Source organism: Myotis yumanensis, unplaced genomic scaffold, assembly GCF_028538775.1.
Source record: "Myotis yumanensis isolate MYYU_CA2020_CCGP unplaced genomic scaffold, mMyoYum1.0.hap1 SCAF_7, whole genome shotgun sequence".
NCBI classification, from domain to species: Eukaryota; Metazoa; Chordata; class Mammalia; order Chiroptera; family Vespertilionidae; genus Myotis; species Myotis yumanensis.
In genome coordinates, this window is record NW_027223758.1 from 69,241,194 (window position 1) to 69,255,984 (window position 14,791).

The 14,791-nt window shown below is 43.9% G+C and overlaps 2 pseudogenes; both read left to right on the plus strand.

Annotated features, from left to right (window-relative positions):
• The first annotated feature begins 27 nt into the window (after positions 1-27).
• Positions 28-1,121, plus strand: LOC139013508 (pterin-4-alpha-carbinolamine dehydratase pseudogene; annotated as a pseudogene).
• Positions 1,122-9,716: 8,595 nt separating this feature from the next.
• Positions 9,717-10,778, plus strand: LOC139014653 (protein FAM118B-like; annotated as a pseudogene).
• The last annotated feature ends 4,013 nt before the right edge of the window (positions 10,779-14,791 follow it).

The following is a 14,791-nucleotide window of genomic DNA, read 5'->3' on the forward strand; positions in this document are numbered from 1 at the left end:
GGTTTCCCAACCAGCGGTAGGAGCTGCATGACTAGCAGGCCACTTCCTTCTTTAACCTGCGCTTCCCTGTTTATGAAATGGGGGTTAGACATTAATGTTTTCCAGCATTTAATCTACCCTCTGCTAATTATTTTCCCATTTAAGCAAAGTACCAAAGACCCATGTAACTACCAATCAGAACTTCTGAACAGCATGTGATAACCATATTATCACCTTGGGTGATACAGTTCCAGACAAAAATAAAGAAACTTGAGACTTTATCAAGAGAAAGTATGTGATTTCCCTTATCATTTGGAAAGACTGTAAACAGTTCACTTAGCCTCCAGTTTGGAAGTTTTGAAGGCCCAACGATTTCTGAGGGACTTTCCAGCTCAACCAGCTTCTTAGGTGCCTCAGCTCGGTTCAATGAAAATACAGGGGTAGGTGCACCGGGCGCTGCGCTCGCCCTCGCTATCGCCACCTGCTGCTCACCCCGTGGGCTGGCAAAGCACACAGGCCTAGTGCTGAGGAGAGGGACCGGCTGCTGCCAAACCTGAGGGCAGAAAGCCGAGATGTTATCTTCAAGCAGTTCCACTTCAAAACCTTCAACAGGGCTTTGGCTTCATAACAAGAGTGGCCCTGCAGGCTGAGAAACTGGACCACCATCCTGAATGGTTTAATGTGTACAACAAGGTCCACAGCACCCTGAGCACCCATGGGTGTGCAAGCTTGTCAGAACGGGACATAAACCTGGCCAGCTTCATTAAACAAATGACCTAGACCCTGCCTTTCCTCTTCAGGGAAAGGGGTGACTGAACTGGAAATCCAGAGAGAACAGAGGAGCCCCAATATTTTCTACAGTCAAAATTGCCAAGTCCGTCCGGCTGCCTCCATTTAGGGGTGAGTCTTCGCTGTGGAAAGAGATGCCAGCATCACTGCCTACACCATGCTCTTCATCCTTGGGCTCTATTAAGTGTACACTAATTTGAATAAGTGGCGGCATCCTTTATGGCTTCCTAGCAACAGTAATGGTCTGCTTTCCAGGCTATGTCTTGCTCCTTTTCTAATTCATTTCCCAAGAAGCTGTGATAGAAGTTGCGTCTAAGATAGACAGAATCTTATCTTAGAAACCAGGATTCTAATGCCACCCCCTCCTATGTGATAGAAACACATGTGCTTTTATGCCTCAAGTAAAACTGTTTCACTGGTGGCGGGGGGAGATTCAGGGGTGGGGCAAAAGTAGGTTTATAAGTAATAAATAAAACAATAAATAATAATAAAGAATAAACTGTGTTTAGTGTACTCACAACTGTAAACCCACTTTTGCACATCCTGTATATATTCAAATCCTGGTCCCTAATTACAGGATCTAGTGTTTCTGAAAAAACATATTTTTAAATACCTACATGATCTTGTTTCAGCCTCACAATCCAAAAAGATAGATATTATCCTTTTTTATAAAAGTAAAAACTGAGGCTCAGAGAAGGGGGTGACTCTACCTAGGTCAGAAGCACATAGGAAGCCAAGTTAGGATTCAAACCCATGACATCTGACTCCAAACACCAAGATACGTTTCCAGAAGAAGAGGGAGGGAGGGAGGGAGGGAGGGAGGAAGGAAGGAAGGAAGGAAGGAAGGAAGGAAGGAAGGGAGAGAGAGAGAGAGAGAGAGAGAGAGAGAGAGAGAGAGAGAGAGAGGGAGAGAGAGAGAGAGAGAGAGAGGGAGAGAGAGGGAGAAAAAGAAAGAAAAAAAAAGAAAGCTAACTGACATGCTGACAGGAGTGGTGAAGTAGTGGGAAGTGGAAAAGGAACAGTGAAGCCCTCAGCTCAGGTAGCTCAGGGTAAGGGAGGAAGGGTGGTGGGAGGAGAGGCTCAGGAAAAGAGCTTGAGAGGTTTAACTTAGTTCCTGAAAGCAGCTTCGTCTTCCTGCCAGGTGCTGGAACGTGTGGCTCTTCCTGAGGTGTGTCGCCTGACGTCACAGCTGGACCCTGTCCACCGCCTCTCCTCTCACAGAGGGAAGGCTCTCCCTGCCCATTCTCCGAAATGGAAAATGCCCGAAGTTGAGGCAGGCTGGATAGCTGGTGCTGGTATCCTTAGAGCCTGGAATTTTGTTTCTGGGAAACCCCCAAGGGCCAGCAGGACAGCCCACTGCAGTTTCCTTTTCCGTGAAGGGTGCCAGCTCTTGAATTCTCACCATTCCTAGCCCTAGAAATGGGCACCCTACTGTGTTTTTATTAAGGTGCAACAAGGAAACCAAGCGCTGGGGAAACCGCAGTCACTCCCTTGGCCAGCCTCCTTGGTCCATTTTAAGGATTTGACCACAGGCAGCTGGAGAAGAAGAATCAGCTTTGGGTTCAGACCACAAAGCCTGAGGTAGGACTACACTGACTTGTCATGTGACCTTAGGCAAGTGCTGTGCTGGTTCTTAGAACACCAAACTGTAAAACGAAAGAGGGGATTGGACTCAACTTGCAAAGGCAGTCCATGGCCCTGTTCCATCTGAATCACCTCAGGAACTTATCATATAGCAGATTCCCAGGCCCTGTTGCAAGCCGAAGTCTGAAGCTTCAGAAGCAGAGTGCAGAAATCTGTAAATCTAAAGAGCTCCCCCAGTGATTCAGAGGTACAGCTATATTTGGTAATTACACAACAAGATTATCTGTAATTGACTTCAAACCAACTCCTCCTCCTAGCAGAAAATTTCTCTGTGACCTTGCTATGTGTGCCTCTCTTTGGACCTCAGGGTTTTTTTCCATCTGTAATATGAGGGGGTTGGACTGGAATAGCTGATCTCCAAGGGCCCTTCTCTTGCAGCCAAGTTTGCGATTCCAAACTTATGAATGAAATTTTAAACTTGAGGTCAGAGGCAGAATGACAAACAGCCACAAGCTGGGACAAACTGTCCCCGGGGAGAGCCTCTGATCACTTGGTGACGCCATTATGTCACTCCCACACTGGGCTCTGCTATGGGCAAGTGAGGACAACTGCTGCTGGGGTCACATTCCAGATCCACCCCCACAAGCCCCCTGGGAAGTGTCCTCATACAGGTCTAAGGACTTTGGAACCCTGCTTGTATTTGAATCCTGGCTCTACTACAGTCTTGCTGGGTGACCTTGGGGTAGTTACTTCATCTCTCTGAGTCTCAGTTTCCTCCTCTATAAAATGAGGATCAGAATAGTACCCATGTCATGGGCTGCCTAGAGGGTCAAATGTGTGCTTATCTCACTACCTGATGCACAGTCAACATTATGTAAGTGTTAGCGATATTAATTATTGTTATTTTTCTTCTCTTGGAATGTGGGAGTGGCAGTACCTGATCTCTCAGATTTATGGCAAGGATCTAGGTAGCTATCAGAATGAGCCCAGATCCTGGCACGTAGCAGAAGCTCAGTAAATGTGGTACCCTCCCGTTAATCCCACCCGACCCCCAAGGGTCTCCAGCTCCCTACCTTTCTTCCTTTTCCCTTCACTAGGCAACCTTACAGCCCAGCTCACATGATCCCTTTCAAAGAATGTTTGGTGAAAACACGTCAGTGGAGATGGGTGCCTCAGGGACAGGTTATATAACCCCACGCTCACACTTTTTGGAACCTATGTGGGAGGCCAGCGTTTGGCTCCTTGTCCTCTGCATCAGTGACCATCCTGGGCTCTGGCCAGCGAGTTCCTCTCTTAGAAGTGAAATTGGAGAGAGAGACTTCATCAGCTGCCTATTTTCTCCCCCAGATTGAGAATCCTTTGTTACCTAGACTTTTTTTAAGGGCTGTGTGTGGCTCCATGTTTGAGAAGGAGTATTTGCTGAGCACCTACTGTGTGCCAGACATTTATATTTGCTCATTTGATCTTTATATAATTTCTAAAACAAGCCTGTGAGTTGTGGATACAATATTCCCACTTAATAGATGAGGAAACTGAGGCTCACTTAGTTGACAGCTGGGTGTAGTTGGTCTTGACCCTAACTAGAAATTATTCCTTCCTCTGACCTTGAAGGATTCAGGGCATTTTAAGAAGAAAAGCTGTGTTCTTCACCTTCTTTTCATTATCATTCGTTCATTCAATCATTCACTTGATATTCATTGGCATTTACCAGGAACTGGTCTGGGTGATACAGATATACATAAATAAAGTGAAGAAAGATAAAAACTCTGACTTCATAGAGTTTATGTTATCATGGAGGAGACGGACAATAAACAAGTCAACCAAATGATAATATTCAACATCAAGTAGTGCTATGACAGAAAATGGGGAAGGAATAGAGAACAAAAATGATAAGGAATTAGTTTAGAAATGGCAATCAGGAAAGACTTCCCATTTTAAGTAGAGATCTGATTGAAGTGAAGGATGGAGCCAACTGATTATCTGGGAAGAGCATTCCAGATAGAGGGAATGCAGTTCCTCTGAGGCAGGAGTGAGATTGGCATATTGGAGAGATAGCAAGGAGGCCAGTGTCACATGAATTTAGTGAACAAAGGAAGGAGTGGAGGTTCCAGCCACCAACCCTTGCCCAAGAATTTCCAGCTTACAGTTCATTATCACCTTACCACACCCCCTGGGAGGTGAGAAAGGGGAGTGGGGGTGGGAGTAGGTGGGAGGGGTAGAAAGAGGGGGACAGCTTCATTCACTCATCCAACAAATATTTTTTAAAATATGTTTTAAGAGAGAGGAAGGGAGAGGGAGGGAGAGAGAGAGACATTGATGGGTTGCCTCCAGCATGCACCCCTACTGGGGATTGGACCCGAAACCTGGGCATGTGCCCTAACCTGTAATGGAACCAGTGACCTCTCAGTGCACAGGAAGATGCTCAACCAACTGAACCACACCAGCCAGGGCACAACAAATATTTTTTGAGTGCTTACTAGGTAGTGGGCACTAGGCTAGTCTCAATATAGAAAACAGACACAGCCCCTCCCCTCAGGCAGCTTCTGATCTAGCAGAGGAGACACACAGTAAAGCAAGAAAACAAATAATTGTATAAATATAAATGACAGTGAGTGTTATGCAGGAAGTAATATAAAAGAATGTTGGCCTAGCTGGTCAGGTTCAGTGGATAGAACACCAGCCTGCGGACTGAAAGGTCCTGGGTTCGATTCCAATCAAGGGCATGTACCTTGGTTGCAGGCTTAATCCCTGGTTCTTGTGGAGGCAACCAATCAATGTGTCTCCTCCTCCTCCTCCCCATCCTCCTCTTCCTCCTCCTCTTCCCTTCCATTCTCTCTAAAAATCAATGGGAAAAATATCCTCAAGTGAGGATTTTTAAAAAAAAAGGAATTTGGGCAGGAACACAACTTGACCTCAGGGAAAGGTCTCTGTGAGGAGGTAAACTTGAAAGATGAGTGAAGTTAGCCAGGGAAAGAATGTGGCAGGCAAAGGAGACAGAGCGTTTGTAACAGTCCTGTGTCATCACATGCTAATCCTCATTTATAGGAGGAGAAAATAGAAAGCCGAGATGTGTCATAAATCAAATGGCTTCAACCGAGGTTCTTTACCTTCCTACCCTGTTACCTTTCTGTTGCACCAACAGCACTTGCTGTCTTCAAAGAGCACATTCTGAGTTCTGTGGCATCTGGAAAATACACTCTCTCCACCTTAACCAGACGTTGGATGGAGGCTGGGGAAAAGGACCTCAAGAGAACAAAGAAATGCCCGGGCTCTTGTGGCTCAGTGGTTTAGCGTCGACCTATGAACCAGGAGGTCATGGTTCAATTCCCGGTCAGGACACATTCCTGAGTTTCTGGCTCGTCCCCTAGTGTGGGGCATGCAGGAGGCAGTGGATCAATGATTCTCTCTCATCATTGATGTTTCTATCTCTCTTCCTCTCCCTTCCTCTCTGAAATCAATAAAAACATATTTTTTTAAAAAAGAGCAAAGAAAGTTGGGAGGAAAGGGAAGGCTCAATGAGTGATTATTACAGTGTGATGCTGAGCTGAGGTTCAAAGTGTCCTGCTCTTCACTCTAGCTGCACTCGCTGTGGCACCTGAATCACGTGGCCCTGTGCTACCACATGAAAGTCCTCAGATGAACGATGGTCTCTAGCAAGACTCAGAGGCAATAGGGAGTTTGTGGAAAGCGCCTCGGGCTGGAAACCAAGGGGTCTGAGTTTAGATGAAGCGTTGTAACCCAGACAACTCACTTCACCCCTCTGAGCTTTAGTTTCCTCAAATATACTATACACTGGTTGTAATAAAACCCGCCCTGGCTACCCTCTGGAACTGTCTGGGTGTGCAAATGCAATCATAGCTAGATGAAACCTCTTTGGAGAACTCTGTAGAACTCTGTCAATGGTTAGAATTATTATTATCTATGCCTTTCTCTAGCTGTCAGAGTGGGATGCAGGGAAAGCAAGAGCTTAGTATGCGGGTGGTTCTCAGGGACAAATCTTTCAACCTCTTTTCCAGTACCTTCCTCTCTTCTCCTTTGAGGATAAGACACTTCAAAAATGTTTCTGTGGGGAGAACAGGAATCAGACCCATAAACTCAGTGGGACATGGGGAGAACAAAGAAACTGGATTTGAATCTTATCTTAGCTGTTGCTGCATAACAAATAACCCCCCAAATCTCAGTGGCAAACAGCAGGAGCATGTATTTCTCAATCATGGGTTTGCAGGTCAGCTTTGTTACAAGGTTTGCTGTCATTTCTCCTCTCTGAGCCTGTTAGAAATACTACTCACTTTACAGGCTCAGAGGAAAGATGACGTTCAACACTCCCACTTAACTAAAGGTACCTTCTGCTCAGGGTATATTAGAAGCTAGATGATGTTCACCTTCTAGGCCAGCGGTTCTCAACCTGTGGGTCGAGACCCCTTTGGAGGTCGAACGACCTTTTCACAGGGGTCGCCTAAGACCATCCTGCATATCAGATATTTACATTACGATTCATAACAGTAGCAACATTACAGTTATGAAGTAGCAACGAAAATAATTTTATGGTTGGGTCACAACATGAGGAACTGTATTTAAAGGGCCAGAAGGTTGAGAACCACTGCTCTAGGCCAACTAGTAATCCAAGAACTGGTCTGACCTGAAAGCTCTCACTCTAGGAGACAATGAAGGACCATCAGACTGGCTGTCCCCCAAATTTAGATGAGAAGAGAGAGCCAGTCAAAGAGTCAGAGGCACACATCCAGGAAAAAAGGGACACTTAAATAAAGACCACGCAGGCTTCAAAAGATGGAAAGAAGTCAGCCAGCCCCTGGAATCATGTTAGTTCTTGATGTCTTTTCTGTTTTAGTCTTTAGCCCTCCTATATCCTTCAAAAAAACCCCACACCCTTTTTTCTTAAAGAGTTCTGAGATACAGTTCCTTTCAATTGCAAGAGCTGCTTTCACACAGAGGAGTTACACATAAAGTTGCCAGCCCACTGGGGGCTATTGTTCACGCATAAGGAAACTACTTAAGAGCAAGGATGATGTCTCATTCACCGGGATTTTTCAAAAGGTCTCTTACACAGATGTTCATCAAAAGTTTATTGGATAAATGACCAAATGAATGCATTTCTATGCTTGCCTCTAAAGACAAACATCCAAATGGCATTCATCTAGTGACCTATACAGCCAACACTGACTTGAGCAAAGCACCAGGGATACATCTGTGACCAAGACGGTGTCCCTGCTTTCATGGAGCTACATCTGGTGGGGAAACAGATGATACATAAGTAAAAGAATAAATACGTGCTGTCAAGTAAAGAAAGTGTTATAACAAAAAATAATGAAAAGAAAAAAAAAGCAAGGAGAATGAGTGATTGGAGGGGGTGAGAGTTATTTTTAGAATTCGTTGAAATGGCTTACACGGATGCTGACTCATTGTGTGGGCCTTGGTTTGCCTATCTTACAATCGGTTTGCCTATCTGTGAGGTTGAAAGGTCTGGGAGGGTCCTTCCCAGTGTCTGTAGTTATGCAAGGCAGTGGCTGGACATTCCATGGCCTCTGGAAGCTCATTGTGTGGAACTGAGCAGGATTTGCATGTTGAGGAAGGCTGTGGAGGGTTGCTGCCATTCTGGGAGAGAGCCCCACACCCACTCTCTCAGCTGTTCTGAAAATAGTGACATGATTACTGCTATTTGCTTTGTGTGAGGAGTTGTTGGGGAGGGGGATAACTCCAGACACAGAGGAGACCTCTGTGATCATAAAAACAAACGGCATTTACGTGCTAGGTACTGTGCTAGGCACCATACTCTCCATAATCATGATAGAGTAACTATAATGACTCAAGTTACAAATGAGGAAACAGAGGCACAGAGAGGTCAGGTGTCCTGCCCCAGGTTACTCAGCCAGGATTACAGCCCAGGTCTCTCTGACCCTGAAGCCTATGCCCTTAAATTCTGTGACTTAGAGAGAAAGGAATGTCTGCTCAAGGACAGGGACAGATAGAGTACCAGAGGCCTCAGGGGAAAGAGAGATGAGAGCTAGACAGAGTGAGGGATTTAAGAAGGCTTCCAAGAGGAGGAGGCATTTGAGCTGTAGCTGCTTGGCTCTGGTGTCTCCGGATGCTCCAGTTGTGCACCCAGTTTCAGTTAGCTCTGCCTGAGAGGCCTGGGGAAGGGGGAGGGGACCTTCACCCTTGATGGCTGGATTCCAGCTCCTTTTTTGAGCTGTATGAGGGGGTGCCTGCTGACTCCTTAAATTACTTCTTTGCTTGAAAGGAAGCTAGGTGAAGAACATCCCCCAGACTCACTCCATCTCAGGGGTAGAAAATAAGAAAGAGGTTGGGGAACCAATATGGGCATGTACTATGGACCTGGCCATCACTTTATTCCATCCTCCTAATTACCCCCAAGAACTAGCCTTTTAACCCCATTTTGCTGAGGAGCAAAGTAACTCTCAAACTTCCCTCTAAATGTCAAGGATTTATTTACTTATTTATTTATTTCTTCTTCTTCTTCGTCTTCATCTTCATCTCTGTCTTCTTCTTTAAGTAGGTGATGGAACAAGGATTTTAATCAAGAACTTCTTATCCTAAAACCTGTGTGGGTTTTGTTTGTTTTGCTGGATGGCTTTTTGTTTTTCTTGTGTTTTTTGTTTGTTTGTTTGTTACTTCAGTCTCAGACAGAGACTTGGGGACTTCAATTCAGTTCTACAAAACTTTGACTACTGCATTTTGTTTTCTGGGAGACAAAGAAGAACCCATTAGAACTTTGTAAAGGGCCTCAGGGTCTGGTCAAATTGTTTTTAACTCTTTGGAGATCATGACTTTGTTGTGGATCTAAAGAGAGAATCTGAAGTTTCTTGCCCCAGAAACATTTATATAGAGACATACCCTCCAAGGTAGTGACCATCCATGTTCCCTTTGCCCCCAATCCAAGGAGCACAGGTTAAAACCCCACAAGGAAGCTGTATTCAAACATACTGCACACCTTCAGAGAGATTCTCAGAACTTGGAGAAGGGGAATTTAATTTTTTTAATTTCAGGGGGTTTTATAGAAGTGTTATAGAAGAGCTTCCAGTAACTAGGAGTCTTCGATCTTTTTTGCTAGTGTACTCTCTAAATGATTATTGAAAACGGATGTACTTCCTGGTACACTTTTTAGTTGACAGCTAACCTTTTTCATCAAAAGTTGACATAGTTATAAAGGTTGTAATTTCTGACACATTGTAAAGTCATACACTTAAAAATAAATGATTACATAACTCTTTAAAATCTATCCAGTTAATTAATACCCTAGCAATTTGATACTTACAACCATCCATTTAAAAAATACATGAACAGAGTTAGAGCGGTGGCAGCTTTTGGAGCTGATACAAAACTCCATGGCATCTATAGGGAGCCAAGCCTCTGATAACATTTGTGAATCTTCAGTGATACCCCCAACCCCTGCCCCCAAGGAAAAAAAAACACACACAACAAAAAGCCCACGACACTGTCTCCAAGCTTAAAGAGTCAGAAGCCTCGGGAACTTGTGCTGGTGATTGGAATAGGGATGAGTGCTGTGGCTGCACCATAGGGTCCAGCCCTGAAATCCTGGAAGGGGTTAATTCAGGCCTAACTGGATGCTGCCACTGATTTTGATCTTCTAGAGGATGAGGAGAGCAAAAATTTCAGAAATGTCTCTGTGAGGACAAGGGTCTTACTCATGTTGCCCGTGAACTTATTCAGGAACTCTCTCCTCAGGCTAGTAATGACTGATCCACATGTTTCAAGGACTGTTTATATGCAGTATGCAATGACTTGGACTCAAAGATGAGAGACTCGAAAACAGCTACTTCACCCAATGGAAAGTGGAGCCCTGGTATTGACCTCACATTTCAACAATCTCCTGGAACTGTACACAGCAGATCAGGGAAAACAACGTGAATCCCTTGACCTCACTGATGAACAGAAGGTCCTAGAGTGGGCTCCACAGAAGCGGAAGCTGAGCCATGTTACAGGTCCATGGGGCCTACACCAACCCTAGTGGCCCTGTCTTTCATCCAGCTGGGCATCAGAATGTGCTCAGGAACACTGAAGTGATGAGAGAGATTCCGAAACTCCATGAAAACAAGTCACTTCTTTCCCTGGGGTGTGGCCAGATTGTGAATGACACCACTTTCCAAGCCCTTTTCCCGCAGGCTGTCAAGCATAAATCTGACATAACACATTTCATGCTGGTTTGGATAGGAGATAGAAATGAGTTCAAAAAGCTTCAAGAAGGCATGGGAAACAGAGGGATTTACTCTGTCCCTTATGGAAATGAATATACTAGTTTTCCAGAATATTTCAAGCGACTGGCCTGTGAGATGTCCAGGAGTCATAGATCAGCAGGGATGGTGAGAGGTCATCAGCTAAATGGTTCTTTTGCAGCACACAGTGAAATAAGAGACCACAGGACATGAGGGGGCTACAGAAGTCACCACCATTAGACCAAGCTGTAAGGCCCTACTGGGGACAGTGTTTAACAGTAAATTTACAAGAACCCAACACAGCTCCTATGAAGAACCAAAACCCAGAAGTTGAAGGCTGTGGCTCCATGGAATGGTGGTGGTGGTGGTGGTGCGGGGGCGGGGGGGGGGGGGGGAAAGGGGGGTAGGGGGGGTGGGGGAGACGTTCCAACTTAATCCTTCTTGCCAGTGGATTCTTGGTCTTTTTTTGGTTTTGTATTGTTTTTGTTTGTTTATTTGTTTTTTCCAGTTCTTGGTCTTATGTGTCCTGTTCCAGTTTGAGAATACCCAAGGGACAACACAGATGTAGCTCACCAGCCCACCCCTAGGCTGGACACACTGCTTATGTTCACGCAGCAGGTCAGTGTGGTATCCGCTGAGTAGGCTGCTGCTCTGCATGAAGGGCTGGGATGGAGATGCCAAGGCCTCACCTTGGCCGTCAGTGTAGTTTGTACTCTAGACTTTGTGGTTCAATGAAACATAATGACTTTTTTTTAAAAAAGTCTTGAAGCTTTAGTTTTCTAGATCTCTTCCAGTGTACAGTATTTTACTTACTCACTGTATTAAAAGCTTGTTTATTAAAAAAAATACATGAACAGGCTTTTCTCTACATCATTCCTTTTTCTACTCGAACTCAAATGTCCACTCCATGTTCCACCACAAAATTTTACCATATGTATTTTTGTGCTTGAATAGCTTATTAATAACTCTGTCATATTCCTCTGTCTAAAAATATATGTGAATATTGGATCATTATTTTAATTTCTATGACCATAAGACTAGGTATTAAATTTTTCAATCATTATAATTATCATAAGAATGCAGTTGCCGAAACCGGTTTGGCTCAGTGGATAGAGCGTCGGCCTGTGGACTGAAGAGTCCCAGGTTCGATTCTGGTCAAGGGCATGTACCTTGGTTGTGGGCACATCCCCAGTAGGAGATGTGCAGGAGGCAGCTGATCGATGTTTCTCTCTCAACGATGTTTCTGACTCTCTATCTCTCTCCCTTCCTCTCTGTAGAAAATCAATAAAATATATATATATATATATATTTTGAATATAATTAAAACTTTATTGTTCAGATTATTACATTTGTTCCTCTTTTTTCCCCCCATAACTCCCCTCCTTCCAGCTCCCACCCCACCCTCCACCCTCACTCCCCACCCACTGTGTTCATCCATAGGTGCATGATTTTTGTCCAGTCACTTCCCGCATCTCCCACACCCCTTTTTCCCCCAAGAATAGTCAGTCTATTCCCTTTCTATGTCCCTGATTCTATTATAATCACCAGTTCATTCTGTACATCAGGTTATTTATTCACTTGATTCTTAGATTCATTTGTTGATAGATGCATGTTTGTTGTTCATAATTTGTATCTTTACCTTTTTCTTCTTCTTCCTCTTCTTAAAGGATACCTTTCAGCATTTCATATAATACTGGTTTGGCGGTGATGAACTCCTTTAGCTTTTCCTTATCTGTGAAGCTCTTTATCTGACCTTCAATTCTGAATGATAGCTTTGCTGGATAAAGTAATCTTGGTTGTAGGTTCTTGGTATTCAGCACTTTGAATATTTCTTGCCATTCCCTTCTGGCCTGCAAAGTTTCTGTTGAGAAATCAGCTGACAGTCGTATGGGTATTCCCTTGTAGGTAATTGAGCCTCTTTCTCTTGCTGCTTTTAAGATTTTCTCTTTGTCTTTTGCTCTTGGCATTTTAATGATGATGTGTCTTGGTGTGGTCCTCTTTGGATTCCTTTTGTTTGGGGTTCTCTGCGCTTCTTGGACCTGTAAGTCCATTTCTTTCTCCAGGTGGGGGAAGTTTTCTGCCATTATTTCTTGAAATAGGTTTTCAATATCTTGCTGTCTCTCATCTTCTGGCACTCCAATGACTCTGATATTAGACCGCTTAAAGCTGTCCCAGAGGCTCCTTACACTATCTTCACACTTTCGGATTCTTTTTTCATTTTGCTTTTCCAATTGGGTGTTTTTTGTCGAATCTTTGGTTTGATTATTGTACTCCTCTGGTCTGCTATTGGGTATAATATTCTTTATTTCAGTCCGTGTATGCTTACTTTCTAATTTCTTTATCGTAGCATCGAGGGTCTCATTAGTTTTCGTGAGGCTCTGCACAAATTTATGGCAAGCCCTCAAAATTGCGATTCTTAGCTCCATATCCTCCATTTCTGTCATGTTTCTTTGTCTCCGCATCTTTTATGCTTTCTTGGTGCACCCCCTTGTGGTCTCTGTGCGCAGTCTTGTTCTAGCCAAGCCTTAATTGTTGTAGTTAACACTAGAGGGATTTGACCCCCAGGCCGACTGGCTATAGGAATCAGCTGTATGGAAAACGTCTGCCTTCTGGGGAGGCGCTAATCCAGCCTTTGCCTGAGGCGATCGGCAAATGGCTGTGCGCAGGGTTTGGGCGGGGCGGGCTCAACAGGGCGGGCGGAGGGAGCAGTTATGGCCACGCTCAGTCCCGTTCCCAGAGGCTCTGCTTCTCAGAACCCCGGCAACCGCTGCAAACCTCGGAGAGAAATTTGCCCTCAGGTTCCAACTGATGCCGGATAATCCCGCTTCTCCCGTTTGAGTCTGGGTCCCTAGAGACTCGCCCGGATCTGGAGCCCAGAGTCTGAGACTCACTCCCGACAGAAAACGACAACCGCGCCCTCAGCCACCAGCCCGCTTTGCACGCGCACCTCGGTACCTTTGTATTTTCCACACTGCGCCGCCTGTGAGCCTCGATTTGCTGTTCTCTTTCCTTCTAGTTGTAGAGTCTCTCTTCAGCCAGCCTTCCTGTGGTTCTGGGTGATGTCCGTTCAGTCTTTTAGTTGTATTTTTGAAATGGTTGTTTGCGGCAGCGGTCTCCGGTGTTTACCTACGCCGCCATCTTGGTCTCCTGTCAATAAAATATATTTTTTTAAAAAAAAGAATGCAATTGATCAGAATAATGGAAATACATTACAAGTTTTTTAATGTCCCACCAAAACTTTTAACACCTAGACAAAAAAAAATAAAATAAAAAAGTTTTAACACCTTTGTTGAGATACAAGTGACATAAAATAAACTACACATATTTAAAGTGTACAATTTGACATATGTATATACTCATGAAACCAATCCCCAAAGTTTGCTAAGTAATTATTAAACCGAAAGGTAAAATTGGGTGATTTTCCTCCCCAATTAGTTCACATATCTCTGGGTGAATACTGTTTGTGCTACAATGAGATCGTTTTAGCAATACTTTCATTCCTAATTTTTACAGCTGTTGAGCAGTGGTATGCTGAAACCAGCTTGTACTGGTTCAAGTTTTGGGAATTTTGTGGGTGGTAGTTAAACATAATCATTACTAAAATTTGAATTATATAAACTTACAATTAAACAAACTATATAAAAAACAAAGAAAATAAGTACCCCAAACTTATCACTGCCTAATTATTTGTCTACATTTTACTGTTACCTATGCTCTTGATATTATTTGCACCTATTGTATTTGTGTGGTAGAAATACTGCTCATCCTTAACCAACTCCAAATTCAGTGACATCACAAGTTGGTAACTTGAAATCAGCCATGGTGGGAGTATTACACCCAGAAATTTGCAAATGGTACACATTAGCACTTCCTGACTGTCCCCTCTCTCCCCCATACACCACTTTTTGTTAAATATTTACCAGCGTACCACTGGCTGTAAGTACTGAGAAACCCTCTTCACTTAGAGAAGCTGTTGGGAACGAAAGGGGTTTTGTTATAGCAATGTGATGATAGATAACGAAAAGCACATAGTGATCCATCATCAAAAATTATTTTTAATGATCTATCTACTGACAACTAGATTAAAACCACCTTCAATTCTGTGGACAGCAAAGATTGCAAAACCCATCTGACTTGCAAAAGGAATTCTTATTCTGATAGAAAATTCATTCATTTTCTCAGTTTATTTCCAAATCCAAGCTGAAAAAAATTGCTTACCTTTATAT